The sequence below is a fragment of the Pinus tabuliformis genome, chromosome Q, assembly GCF_031772625.1.
Source record: "Pinus tabuliformis cultivar Carrire ecotype Pingquan chromosome Q, CPIR1, whole genome shotgun sequence".
In the NCBI taxonomy this organism is placed as follows: domain Eukaryota; kingdom Viridiplantae; phylum Streptophyta; class Pinopsida; order Pinales; family Pinaceae; genus Pinus; species Pinus tabuliformis.
In genome coordinates, this window is record NC_142296.1 from 875,877,347 (window position 1) to 875,893,347 (window position 16,001).

A 16,001-nucleotide genomic window follows, 5' to 3' on the forward strand; every position below is an offset into this window, starting at 1 on the left:
CTCAAGATAAGCTTCTTGAGCTCACTGCAATTTGGCACATAAATCATGTCTCTAAATCTCACCAAACCATCTATTATGAGATGATAGTCTCCATCCCGATCACTTGTACCTGTACTTGTACTTATACCTGCACCTATTCTCTACTATAACTTGTGCATAATCTCCATGTATTTGTCATCCCGCTGTCCTTCTTGCAAGATCATATCTTGTAATTTTGTCCCATAAGAACTCATAGCTACTATGTGATTTACTTGTACCTTCTTACAAAGAGCATCTACAACCTAGTTCTACTTCCCTTTGATGTATATGATCTTGATGTCGAACTCACTAAGGGTAGCCAACCATCTAGCTTGCCTAGAATTTAGATTCAGCTGATCAAAGAAATATCTCAATCCATTGTGATCGCTCATCAATATAAACCTCTTGCCCAGAAGATAATGCCTCCACATATTCAATGTATGTATAATTGTTGTTAGCTCAAGATCATGTGTTGGATATTTCTTCTCGCGCTCATTCAATTTTCGTTACTCATAGCACACTACCTGCTCTTCTTGCATGAGAACTCCTCCAAGTCCTCTCTTTCAAGCATCTATACACACTACAAACCTCTTGTCTGCATCGACAATATTTAGCATTGGTGCATGTGTCAACAACAGCTTAAGCTTCTCAAAACTAGCCTCACATTCTTCTTTCTATTCGAACTTCTTACCTTTCTGTTGCAATGATGTGATAGGATATGCAATACGTGAGACGTTACCGATGAACCTCTTATAGTAGCCTGCCAATCCCATAATTGATCTCACCTCATCCACATTCTTATGTGCTTCCCACTCCATAATAGCCCTTATCATTTTTGGATCCACTGCTATGCCATCCTTTTAGACAACATGCCCCAAATAATGTACTCTATTTGAAAGAAGCCACGCTTGATAGGTTTAGCATACAACTGATGCTCTCTTAGCAAACCTCAACACTATTGCTAAATTCTCGGCGTGTTATTCCTCATTCTTAGAATATACCAGTATGTCATCAATGAATACAATAACAAACTTGTCCAGATAAGGACACAACACACTATTCATCAAACACATAAATGTAGCTGGAGCATTAGTTAAACCAAATGGAACAACAACAAACTCATAATGCCCATACCTAGTCCTGAATGCAATCTTGAAGATATCCTCTTCCTTGATGTGTACCTGATGGTATCCTCATCTCAAGTCGATCTTAGAGAACACTTCTTATCCCTTCAACTGTTCAAACAAATCATCGATCCTTGGTAATGGGTACCTATTCTTGATCGTTACTTTTTTTTGCTGCTTCTAGTCAATGCACAATCTAAGAGTACTATCTTTGTTCCTCACGAACAACACTTGTGCACCCAAAGGTGATACACTCGGCCTAATGTATCCCTTATCCAACATTTCCTTCAACTGCAACTTTAAATCAAGCAACTCGGGTGTGATCATACTGTAAGGTCCTTTTGATGCTGGGGCTGCCCCTTCCACCAACTCAATAGAAAATTCTACCTCCCTGTGAGGTGGAACTTTGTAATGTCCTAAGGAAATATGTCCTAAAAGTGATGCAAAATTGGGTATCTGCTTAACATATCTGCATCCTCAATCTTCTTACCCTTGTGACTAGAAATGTGTACTGCAAACATCACACAACCATTTCTGCAACTACACTTAGCCTACATAGCGGTAACCATCCTCACTGATATAGGCCTTTTCTTTCCTTGAAAAGTCCTGTTTTCCCCACTATCATGCACACACTCAATGGCCTCGTCGAAGATATCCACTTTGGTTCTGTGAAGGTATAACCAATCCATACCCAGAAGAATACTATACGAACCCAATGGCAGTACATTAAATTTGTTGTTGTAGGCATGTCATTTAACTCAAATGCAGAAGCTCTTACCCAATGGTGAACTCGCTTCTTTGTACATGTAGCCAACTGTACCAACCAAGATTCTGCATGCACTTCTTTTGTCAAACCACACTTATCCACCAGGTCAAGATTAATATAACTATAGTTAGATCCATGATCAGTCAAATTAGAAACAACTTGATCACAAAGCTTACCATCCATCTCAACGATCAATGCCTGATGATTGATCTGCCTTTTGTCCACAACTGCATAGATCCGAGGAATGGTATGACCAACATCACCTAAGGTATGTGCCTTCTGAGCACTGTAGATATTGGGTCTACAACCACTCTGATACTACATAAAATCCCTCTTATGATGATCCTTACCACATATCCAACACTGCAATGGTTCCCTAATACGCCTCTGGCTTGCTTCTCTCCACGTCCTTTCTCACTTGTATTGAATATCTTGTAAGGAACTTCATTTTCTTTCTCACTTACACCTTGAGGTATTCGTCTCTTTGGTGGCCATTTTATTTTATCTTTCTCATTTATTTTCAAGTCATGCTTGGGCTCAACTTTGTGCTTTGACTTCTCATAACAATGCTTCAACTTGTGGATGGCCTCCTCCAATAATTTAGGCTCATCGAACTCAATCTGGTCTCTATATGCAACTAAAAATCCACTGATGAATCTGTGAACCTTGGACTTCTCCTCCCTGAGGTAAGGAAAATATCTCAACAACTCCAAAAATTTGCTAGTAGACTCATCATCTGTCATGTAACCCATCTGCAACTCATAAAACTCCTTAGCTTTGTCATCATAGTACCTCTTCGAAAATGACTTCTTCTTGGAGAGCCTTTCAAATGCATGCCAATTCAAATCTTCATCATGTATAACTTTGACATTATTCACGTCTTCACACCAAATATTCACTTTATCTTTGAGACTGAAAGTGGCTATCTATGCTTTCATGTTTTCTGAATAATCATGCAATCAGAAGAACTTCTTCATACCAAGAAACCATGCTTTTGCATCCTGTGATTTCTTCATCTCTCCATAAAAGGTAGGTGGCTTTGCCTTCTTAAAATCATCTAGAAAGTATCCCCTATCACCCATCCTATAAGGATGATGACAATGACGGTCATGATGTCTATCAGAACCAGAATTGGAATAGTACCGGTGTCAATCACCTTGCCTATCGAGAGTGTCCAATAGCTGCCATATTTGATCGTGTTAGATCTATCTGACCTGCGTCTACTAGAAGACCTACTGCCATATGCCCCATTAATTCTCTTCTCATGTCCATGGCTGATCCGAAGCGGTCCTTGTCACTACAAATCTGACAAACGCTGAAGTAGTATTGCATTCACCTCCACTTGTTTCTCTTGTGTCTACATGATTTTTTCATTGTCTGCTTTGGAACTCCTTATTTCTTCCTTAAGGATTTTCAATGTGCCTACCAGTTTAGAAGAGCGCCCCACACCACACTGCCCATCTGATGCATAGGGATATTCTATGTTGTCTACCACCTTGCTAGCCATGTGATCTCTTTCCTGAAAGGCATACTAGGTCAGCTAAACCAAATCACAATAAACCAATGTACCTTAGCATAATTCGGGGAGGATACCTTGTGTGCAAGATCATCAAATCAACGTGATACATGTATAACAACATAATAATAACATATAGAAATATATCAAATAAGTGTATCAAGGCATAAACATCATTCTAGCAAGGGTCCAGTCATCAATGCAAGGCCATATCAACAATGCATGTTGCAACCTCATCCATGACAACAACCATTACCCCATTTCACACATTTCCACATGAAAATATCAACATGCATAAGCAATGGCTAATCAACTACACATATGTATGAATGCATGTAGTTTAGAATAAGTGATCAATTGTTGTAATCAATGTCAGTTTTAACCCTGTACAGAAATTACCTTCATACAAATTCTAAAACACAGAAAATAAACAATGCGAGAGCATAACACATATACACAAAGATTTTCCCAATGGATCCCAAAACCGAGACTACCAGCTTGATTTTTCATTATATTCCTTTGAATGTTACAATACATATTTATACATGCCGAAGCATCCAATACCATGGACCGAAAACCAGAGGTAGGTTCGCCCAACCTAATATAGGGTCCAAAAAAAAAATTCCTGGGGCACCTTGTAGAGGGGGGCTACCCACCCCCCTCAAACCTCCTGTGGCCCCCCCACTGCGTAATCGACGCAACGAAGGGGGCACTCCGCCACCCCTCTAACCCCCCGGTTCACTACATAGGTTAGTCGTGGAAAGAATATAACACAACCCAACATTCTCCCACTTGTTGTTTTCTTTCCACAGGGGGCCACAGGAGAGCTTAGTCATTTTTCCAGCCCTAAAATGCCCATTCTTTCTCTACACCAAGAGAAATTCTCAGAGCTCATATATTTTGTCAATGCATCTATAGTATTCTTCAAAGTGTCCACCTTTACCAGCAACACATTTTTGTCTTCTATCACATCCCTCACAAAGTGATACTGAACATCAATGTGCTTTGTATTTGAATGATAAGCAGGGTTCTTTGCCAAGAAAATTTCACTTTGGTTGTCACAGTCTATCCTTATAGCTCCCTGTACTAACCCCATACTTGAACACAATCTATGCAACCAAATTGCTTCCTTGCTTGCATGAGTGGCTGCCATGTATTCTACCTCTATAGTTGATAGTGCCACTACAGATTGTTTCTTACTCATCCAACTGACTACACCTCCAAATAGGTTAAACACATACCCACTTGTAGATCTTCTCTGATCCAGATCTCCAGCCCAGTCCGCATCAAAATAGCCACGAATATGCAAAACTTTGTCGAATCCTGGTCTTCCTTAGTAGCACAAACCATAATCACTAGTGCCACACAAATACCTGAAAACTCACTTCACTGCTGTCTAATGCTCCTTCCCTAGTTTTGACATAAACCTACTCAATACTCCCACTGCATGTGCAATGTCTGGTATAGTATAGACCATTGCATACATCAGGCTATCGACTGCACTTGCATATGGAACACAAGACATATCCTCTTCCTCTTCTTGTGTATTCGGACATTGTTCAACAGATAACTTTACACCTACAGGAATAGGAACCTTCACCGGTTTACTATCCTGCATATTAAACCTTTCAGTATTGTCTCGACATTTCCTCTAGTTTAACCAGAGCTTCCTCTTTGCCTGATCTCTTTTAATTTCCATGCCCAAAATATAGTTTGCAGCACCAAGATCTTTCATGTCGAATTTGGAGGACAATTGGGTCTTCAAATCCTGGATAATTTCTTTGTCATTTCCAACTAGCAACATATCATCCACATACAAGACCAGATAAATAACACGGTCACCAATTAATTTAAAATACACACAATGATCTGCTTTGCTTATGGTGAAGCCAAGTCCTCATATAAATGTATCAAATTTCTGATACCACATCCTTGGTGACTGTTTTAACCCATACAGAGACTTCTTTAACTTGCATACCAGTTCTTTCTTACCCTTCACCACAAAGCCTTCAGGTTGCTTCATGTAGATCTCCTCTTTTAGATCCCTGTGAAGAAAGTTTTTCTTCACATCCATGTATTCTACCTCAAAATCAAAAGTAGCAGCAACATATAAAAGTAATCTAATAGAAGTTAGCTTGGCAACAAGAGAAAAATATCACCAAAATCAATTCCTGACACTTGGGAATAACCTTTTTATACCAACTGAGCTTTGTATTTCTCCACCTTTCCTTCTGCATTTGTCTTCTTCTTGAACACCCATTTGCTGCCAAAGGGTTTCCTTCTAGTCGGCAACTCCACCAGATCCCAAGCCTCATTTTTGTGCAAAGATGCCATTTCATCAACCATGGCCTCTTTCCAAAGTTTTCCATCCTCTGAATCTACTACTTCCTTCACAATTTTGGGATCATCATCAGTAATAGATAAAGAAAAATTTGAACAGAAAGCAGATGGACTATACCTTTCTGGCTGCCTTCTTTCTCAAACTGATCTTCTTACACCCAGAGTTTGTGGCTCTTCATCTTTTGATTCCTCCTTTGTTGTAGAGTCTGATTCTTCCTCCTTTAGCTCAAACTCTATCTTCTCAAGTTCCTTTGGTTGGACTTCATGTTTAATAACATCTTTCACCTCTCTGAACACTACATCTCAGCTGTACACAACCCTCCTTGTTGTTGGGTTCCAAAGCTTATAACCCTTTAAACCATCCTTATACCCAATAAAGATGCACTTTTTAGATTTACTATCCAACTTGGTTCGTTTCTCCTTTGGAACATGTACATATGCATCACATCCAAATACACTTAGATGTGAAAGAGAGGGTTTCTTACCAGTCCATACCTCTTGTGGAGTCTTACCCTCCAACGCTGATGAAGGTGATCTGTTGACCAGGTAACATGTTGTCTCGACTGCCTTTGCCTAGAATTCCTGTCCTAACCCGGCACCATTTAGTATGCTTCTTGCCCTTTCCATCAACGTCTTGTTAATTCTTTTTGCAACTCAATTTTTCTGACGTGTATATGGAGTAGTCTTCTATCGTACTATACCACACTTCTTATAGAATTCTTCAAATTCTTTATTTCAAAACTCTCCACCATTATCTGTCCTCAGCACCTATATCTTCTTCTCTATCTGGTTTTCCACCAGAGCCTTAAATTCTTTAAACCTGTTAAAGAATTTAGATTTCTTCTTAAGGAAATATATCCATGTATTCCTTGAGAGGTCATATATAAATGATACATAGTACATAGACTTACCCAATGATGGAACCTTCACAGGTCCAAACACATCACTCTACACAAGCTCTAATATCTATTTCACCCTCTTACCACTAGACGAGAAACTCACCCGATTCTGCTTCCCATATATACAATTTTCACAGAAATAAAAATCCAGAGAGCTATTACTCATACCTTCTACCATACCTTTACAATGAAGTATTCAAAGGCCCTTCTCTCCAATATGTCCAAGCCTTTGATGCCATAGCGTGGTCTTTTCTCCAGAGACCACTAGATTCTCTACTCCACTTTTAGGAACCACGGAACTGTTGCACCCATCAATAACAGTGCTACCTTGCAGCTTGTATAGAGTTCCAGTCTGAACTCCCCACATCAATACCAGTGCTCCTCGAACCATCTTGCAGGTATCCTACTCAAACACTATTTTTACACCTGCATCATCCAGCTTGCTTACAAAATTAGATTTCTGGGCAATGCAGGAATATGTAGAACACCCGGAAGTGTTCTAACCCTTCCACCTTGCAACTTCAACTTTACTTTTCCGCGACCAATGATTCTAGCCTTCCTATCATCCCCTAAGAAGACATCACCGCCATCGTATCTCTCACACTCGTAGAACCACTCTTTATGGGGAGTGAAGTGAAAGGATGCACCTGAGTCAATCAACCATGCCTCATGATCTACATGTGTACTTGAAGAAGCCAAGTACACATCCCCACCTTCATCTGAGGTGGTTTTTTCTTCTGTAGAAGGAGCATCATCAGATCCCTTTCCTTTGTCAGGAGCTTTACATTTACAGTCCCTTTGGTAGTGCCCTTGCTTTCTACATTTCCAGCACACCACCTTTACAGGTTTTCCTGGAGATTTAGATCTCCCTCTAGATTTAGATCTCCCACTCGATGACTTAGTTTTTGTTTTTGTTCTGGGACCATCCTCGTAAAGACAAGGCATCACCATTCAGGATCTCCATATTTTTCCATCTTATCTCCTCCATCAGCAAGGATGAGACTATTTCATCAAACTGCAAGGCAGTTGCATTGCTACCTATTGCAATAACCAGACTATCCCACGAATCTAGCAGAGAACACAACAAACTAATGCACCTATCTTCATCTAAAATTTTGATATCAACAGATGATAACTGACTTACCACAGTATTAAACGCATTCAGATGCTCTGTCGCTGAGTCTCCATCTTTCATCCTTAGGTTATACAGATTTTTCTGTAGGAACAGTTTATTCACCAGAGACTTAGATTGGTACAAAGTCCCTAACTTGTCCCACAAAGCCTTCACCGTAGCTTCCCATGATACATTCAGTGATACTGAATCTGAGACACATAATTGCATTGTGCTCTTAGCCTTCCGATCCAACTTCTTCCATTCTTCATCGGACACTCCTATTGGTTTAGTACACGGATCTACCGCAATCCATTGATCTTTATCCACCAATAGATCCTCCATCTTGAATTTCCAAAACTCAAATATCTGACCATTAAATTTCTCAATCTCTATCTTTCCATTGCTCGCCATCTTCTTTCACCACCAGAATCGATCCCGCAAATCTCCCACTAAACAGGGTCTAGCACAGGCCCGAGCGAAACCCCTCAGCGAAAAAGGTGTCCCCTTGAAGCCAAAATAGCTTTGATACCAAATGTTGGTTTTTACCCCGTACATAAATTACCTGCATACGAATTCTAAAACACAAAATAAATAATACGAGAGCATAACACATAAAACACATATACACAGAGATTTTCCCACTAGATCCCAAAACCGAGACTACCAGCTTGATTTTTCATTATATTCCTTTCAATGTTACAATACATATTTATACATGCTGAAGCATCCAATACCATGGACCAAAAACCATAGGTAGGTTCGCCCAACCTAATATAGTCGTGGAAAGAATATAACACAACCCAACAATCAACCTACAAGACTAATACATGTAATCAAAACATTCAAGAATGTGCTGACAAAAAAGGATGTAGTCAAGCGACATATAATCAACATTTAAGAGACATATAACCATATGCAACTAGTCATAAACTTCTGATGATGCATCCCACAAAATCACATCAAACTCCTCATGACAACCTTAATACAATCATGATCAACATGATGCAATGCAACAGGCACATGGAATGCAAGTGTGAGAGACACACATGTAACTGACATGCATGCATGACCAAGTACCTTCACCCAAGGAGAGTTAAACCACGATCAGATACCAATCTGTAGTATCATATATGACCCAAAGAGAGAAAAACCCGCTTTGATACCAATTTGTAACACCCTCTCCTCCCAAGTCCACCCAAGCAGCCAAACAGCCGGGAAAACATGTGATGAGAGAGGTTACTATGAGGGATTCAATCTCCTTGGTGACCTTAAGGAAATGGAATCAATGGAATTCATCAAACAAACCCATCCACATCAGAAATTACACCCCCAATGGACACGTCATCCACTCAGACATATTTTCCCTACATCCCACTAATGTTTTAAGCCTCTTAACCCAAATTTGTTCTCATGCTATATGCAAGATAGTGACCAACAACTCAAATTCGTTCTCATAGGTATTTGTGCCAACAACTATGGAATTTTCTCAACAAACTTGTGCCGAAAACCCTGATATTTGAGCCACTTTTCTAGCCCAAAATCCTAGCCTCTGCCCAAATATTGCTACAACCTTAAGAGTCCATCAAAGACATGATAACAATTCTGATAAATCAAAAATAAACCTCACGAATAGGCTTGAGCATCCCCAATTGGGACTGACATTCTGTCAAACATTTGGAATCATTGTAACCTATAGGTCTAGGATACAAGATGAAGCATAAATGACTAAAAGAACTTATGAAATATAACCAAAAGGATCACCTACTTCTCCATTGGAATATTATATCATTAATTAAGTCTTGCATCCATCCATTTAACAATTACAAGTAAATAGATGAAATAGCCATGACATGAACCAGTCACATAACCATGCTTATAACCAACATTAAACCATATAAATATCAGATATATGAAAACCATTAAATCCACATATAAAAAATTACAAAAGTAAGAGAACTTATATTTTATTAATCATAGGAAAATCTGACCAGGTTCGAGACTTCCATGTACCACTTGACCATAGACATGACTAAACCAAATCTCTCTTTCAGCCAACCACCCCCATGCTATATTCCAAGCATGAATGTGGGATCTCATAGAACAACCAATCCAAGAATAGTTGAGGGAATCCAGAGGTTAAACCACCTCCATCCTCACCAAACTACGATAAAAAACAAACTGAACTTGGAATTCCATCGGGAATCCATCACTATCCTTGAGGAATTTTCTGTCTCCTTATCTTTTAGGCTTTACACCAATCCAATCTTAAATCACTATGCGTTAAACTGAGACTTCTCCCTCAGGATTTACCGTGTATCCTACCAAAATCGGTCAAGGGGTTGCTAGGACTTTGGGAATAAACCTTGAGACCACCTCCACCCTAGATTCTAAGATCCATCCGGCAAACCAAAGATCAAAAATGAAATAAACATCCCAACACCATGGCATTTGTCAAAAGGAAAGGCTAGGATGAAAACCACTGTCATAACCCGGCAAAACCATGCCACGAAAAACAAGAGAACAATACATCAGCATGCAAAGCCATGCATGTCCAAACCAACTAGGAAATCACACATGCAAAAGTTACCTAGAAGTATTCATGTTGAATATTCTTAATCTCGCTCTTCTTCCTTGATCCTTGCTTTCCTTCCTTTCCCTTTTCTTTCTTTTCCTTCCTTTATCCAAAGCTAGAGTGCTCAAAGAAAACTCTAAGTGACCAAGATTGAGTGAGAGAGAGAGAATAATGAGAGAGCTCCAAACTTGAACTGACAAAAGGTTAGCAAAATCTTGCCAACTGATCATCATAAGATTTTTTATTAATGGGGCCTCTATTTTCTCTATTTTCCATTATTTTCCTTCAATTTCCTCCTCACGTGCAACTTGTGACCTTTCACCTTACTTTTCTCCTAATTTCCTTTATTTTCATTAATAAATGTGCCAAAAATTACTTTTTGCATTTTAATTCCTTTTCCTTAGCCTTTGCCAATTTTACTTAGCCAAAACACACATCTAGTGATGCCCACTAGGATACCTTTGCCCAACATTAAGCTTGGAAAAAGTGTCTCTTAACTGTTGTCTTATTTTTCCTTTATTAACTTTTATTACATGAACTTTTCACGAGGGTTATTACACCAAAAACCTGGCCTTGTACTTCTCGATGCTCCCATCTGCTGCATGCTTCACTTTGTAGATCCATCTAGAACCAGCCACTGATTTTCCTTCTGGTCTCGGAACCACCTCCCATACACTGTTCTTCATGATGGATTTGTATTATTCCACCATGGCATCAACCCAAACTAGTTGAGAAACTACATCCTCAAATGAGGAAGGCTTTGTCTTAATGAGATTTGTCATGAAAGCCATGTACTTAGTGTACCTATCAAGCGACCGCTTCTTCCTACACTGTGATTTTGGGGCTCCCATATTCTCTCGTGCATCCTGCAATAATCTATCAACTTCTCTAATTCTATTTCTCCCCTCTCTGGAAGATTTTGGTTGAGTGGGTGCCTCCACTCTACCTCCTGTCTGCTCCTCTGGATGTGGCTATTCTACTACATCCCAAAGCTCATCCTCAGGCTCCTCCTTTGGAGCTAGAAGCTCTCGATCCATTGGGAAACTCATATCTCATTCCAGAAAGCATCTCATATCCTTGTCTTCATTGAACTTGACATCTCTTCTCACAACTTTCATCCTTAGTGAAGAAAAATACACCTGGTAATTGTGTGGAGTTTCGGTGTATCCTACAAAAACTCCCAACTCTGTTGTAGGCTCAAGTTTCTTCCTCAAATCCTTAGAGACATGGAAATAAACTAAAGCTCCAAAAAAATTAAAATGAGCCACATCAGGATTTCTCCCATAGAAAGATTCTCTTGGTGTGATCATACCAAGTATCCTATGAGGACTCCAGTTCTTCATGTACACTACTATTTTGCATGCTTCTACTCATAGATGCAATGGTAACCCCTAATCATGCAACGCGGTGCTTGTTTCTCCCACTATGATCCTATTATTCCTCTCACCTACCCCATTCTGTTACGTGTTATGGGGTGTTGTCAGTTCTCTTTGAATACCTTCTTTCACATATAAATCCTTGAAGGCATGTGAAACAAATTAACCTTCATTGTCACTTCTAAGAGAATTCACCTTCTTCCCAGTATCCTTCCCAACTAATGCCTTGAACTCAACAAATTTTGAGAAAACTTCATCCTTCTTTCGCATGAAGTAGATCCAACATTTTCTAGAGAAATCATCTATAAAAATAACATAGTACTAATGTATTACTATGAAGGTTGTTGAAAACAATCCACAAACATTAGAGTGGGCTCGCTCCAATACTGCATCTTATTTTCTCTCTCAGACATGGAATGTGGATTTGACACATTTCCCTAATGTGCAACCCTTGCAGACATCTTGCTCATCAATGGATCCTTTAGGGAGACTGGTGGTAATTTGTTGCATGATCTTTAAGGCACCATGGTGTAGATGCCCCAATCTCCTATGCCAAATTTCTCCAACATTGCGACTCGACACCTTTTCAACTTTACCGATCAATGAAGTGCAATCTCCCACCTCAAATTTGTATAGGTTCTTTAGTTGATCCCTAATCTTCCTCACTTGCCTAGTATCTATGTGTCTCAGAAATGATTTCCCTTTATTGAAAATAACATCATAGTTGCGATCCTCCAAAACTACTACAAAGATCATGTTCTTCTTCAGCCCAGGTACAAACATAACATCTTTGAGGCAAAGGGGAGAGGCTTTCCCACTCTCAAAGGTGAGAGTACCAATTACTATAGCGCTATACCTCCTATAATCCACCATTTCAATATGCATTTAGAGATCCTTCTCCTCCAGGATACTGAAAAACTCCTTACACCCTGTCGTATGGAACAAGGCACCAAATTCAAGGTAGCACACTCTCCCCATAATAGTGTTGGCCATGCATGCTATTAGGGTGAAATCTAATTCAAATTGTGAAGCCAATTATTCACCTGTTGCTCCTCCAAAAGGCTTCTTGGTATAATTCTTATGCGAGAATTTTGTTGCATAGTGCCTGAACTTATGGCATTGGAATCATTTTATCTTGCTCATGTCTTTCTTGCCATTATTTTCGTTGGACTCCGATTTTCTACGGGTATTCTTCCCTTTTCCCTTCTTCCAGTTTAGAACCAATGAAAATTTTTCTTCATCATCGGCTTTAGATGATGTTCCATCTCTGTTATTTCTCTTGAACTCTTCTTGAACCAAATCAGACCAAAACCTTTCCCAATTTGGTAATTTTTCCCTTCCATTCACCAAGTTCGAGTAGTTGTGCCAGGATTTTGGAGGGCCTAGAAGAGCTAGGCACACCAGATCATCTTCTGCAACATTCATGCCCAACCCTCCAATCTCATACCAAACTTGTGTAAATTTGGAGAGATAGTGCGGAATAATATCATTCTTCTGCATCTTAATGTTTTGAAGTTTGTCTTTCAGGGCCAATTTTCTACGGTAACTACTATTTTAGAATAGCTTAGTCATGCCTTCCACATAGAAAAGGGTGTCTCTTTTCCATGGAGATTTGAGACCACATGGTCTTGCACACCTTCTAGAAGACTTCTCTTGGTCTTTGCAACATCCTTCTTCCATTAGGCTAATCGTTGTGCATCTGACCGTGGAGGTTTCGCAATATCAATTTCATACATTCTAACACACCATTTTCATCTAGCACTACTTCCATTTGATCTTTCCAGGCTATGAAATTCGAGATACCCTCCAGGGCATACTCCAATCTCAATTTGTTGAAAGACATCCTCATGATCCTGAAGAAAAACTACTGTGAGAAGGCTGCAAATTTGAAATTCTTGAGAGACAAGTTCGAAATATTGGTTCTAATGTGAATTTTGAGGTTCTGATACCATGTAGAAATTTGATAGAATTTCAATTGCTCAAGAAATTTAATCTAAAATCAAGAGACACAATTTTACTCTACTGATCTGTGGAATAAAATTCACAATTTAGAACAATACGCATCGACATGCAATAAGAAAACCCAAAAATACATAGTGATTTATAAGGGAACCAAACTAGGAAAAAACCCCTCAAGCCTCTTTGCATTAATCAGTCGAATAAAGAAACTATTACAATTGCTAGCTCCATCACTAAGCTCAACCTGCAAAAGAATAATTGTTCTCTCTGTTTAATGAATAACTTTGGCCAACACTTAGCCAAATATTAGCTCACCTAGACTCTTATTTCATTGCACAATTCTTGAGGAAATTAGCCCCTTTTTAAAGACATTTCCTCCAATTGATTACATAATTCCCAAGGACTGATCATCTGACTACATGCAACACCTGTACACTCAAACTAGTTTACAACTTCTTGATATACTTCCTTATCATCTCCACTTCAGTTGAGGAACTTGAATTCTATGCATGCACTAGAAACTTTAGGTTGATTGATTAATTAACTAACATATCTCCGAGTTAGAATGTTTTCCCACTGCAAAAATAACCTTCAACTGACTATAACAATAATTAGAGGCCAATTAACTGAATACAACTGAAAATAATTGAACTGGATTAATAAAATTTAGCAAACACACATGCATAATTGAACACCAAGCCCTTTAACTCGAATTTACTGAGCTAAATGAGTGACAAGATCCATGTCACACTAGTTAACTTCCTCCAAGTTGTCCCTCTTGTGTGGAAATTTGATTTACTCAATTTGACCAAGGCTAAAGTCAATTTGAGCCTTTCTTGCTACATTTTTTTCAACAAAGTCAGATTAGTAAAAGATGTGCAAGGTGGAGATTGTTGCATATGATTTGTGCCTCATTGATTGTATTTAATTTATGGGTTAATGATAGCTTCTTCAAAAATTTCTCCAGTATCCATTACTGGTTCTTGATTTTTTCTTGGAGCACTATGACTCTCCTCACTTTTCTTTGTAACTCTTGTAAACAAGTTCCTGTTGTTATCACCCTGTAGTTTTCCTAGGTTTAGGAGGAAAATTAAAGAGGTAACCACAAACCTCTTTTGGACCAGAATCTAGCACTTCTAGCCTGGAGAGGGATCTATCTATTTGAATTTATAGTCAATTAGATGACCGACTGTTTCATATTTGAGGCTAGTTATGAAGATCAAAAGATGGGTTTTAATGTTGTGGTTGCAGAGTAAAGGAGAGGTCCATTAGGCATGGAGTCATAATAATGTTCAACATTCAATCACAAATGAACATAGTATCTTGAAACAGGGCGAGGTAGGAAAGCTCCTGGATCTTACAAAGTTGTTGTAGCATGGGTGAGATGAATGAGGGTAAGGATATGTTAAATATATAACCTACAAAGATGAATTTTATATTTAATTTCAGAATTAAAACATTAATATTTCTTGACAAGCCAGAGCAGAGTACTGTGAATAAATTCCACTCATAATATTCTTGTAAACAATTAATAAGGAGAAGCCATATAAAAACTAGAAGGAAAGACACATTTACGAAAAGAGAAATATCACCATTTGTCTAACACAAGAATCTTGAAACAAAATTGTCCATGTATTGCTGAATTGATTACCTATATTGAAACTCCACAACTTATAATATCAAAAGAAAGATCTTTTACTCCACAATAAGCACTTTCTACATTCAAGATCATGCACTATATACAAAAAATTGTTTCTAGATAAAAGGAGGTGGAAACCCACCTATCCCTAATAGATGGAATTGATTTCATGAAGACAGGAAAGGAAAAAATATTATTATGGAAACTAGGAAGACATCTTTGACTATTACTTATAAACTTTCCTACACTCCTAATATAGTGAACTTGTAAAAAACATAATGAGAGAAGTTTTTCCATGATTTAAACGTTCATTTGCTAATGCTGACGTAAAAATTTGGTCCAAAAAGGTTGACTGTACCTGTGCGCAACACATGACTGTTCCTTCTCTAACTGCATAGATGGTTGCACTTTGATAAAAAATATCCTAGTTGATGGCATGTTGATTATATAAAGATATCCATGCCTTGTAAGTACCAATTTTTTTCCAAAACTGCCCTTTCAAGAAATCTTAGCCTTGTTGCTCATCTTGTGCGCAACGACTGTATTTCTTGAATATATCCTAATAAATGAATTATATGAAGCTAATTTTATTGAAAATTACTATCATCATATTTCATCTCCACAAATATTTTCAGCCAAATCCAACACACGAATTTTGAGAAAATCCAAACATGGCTA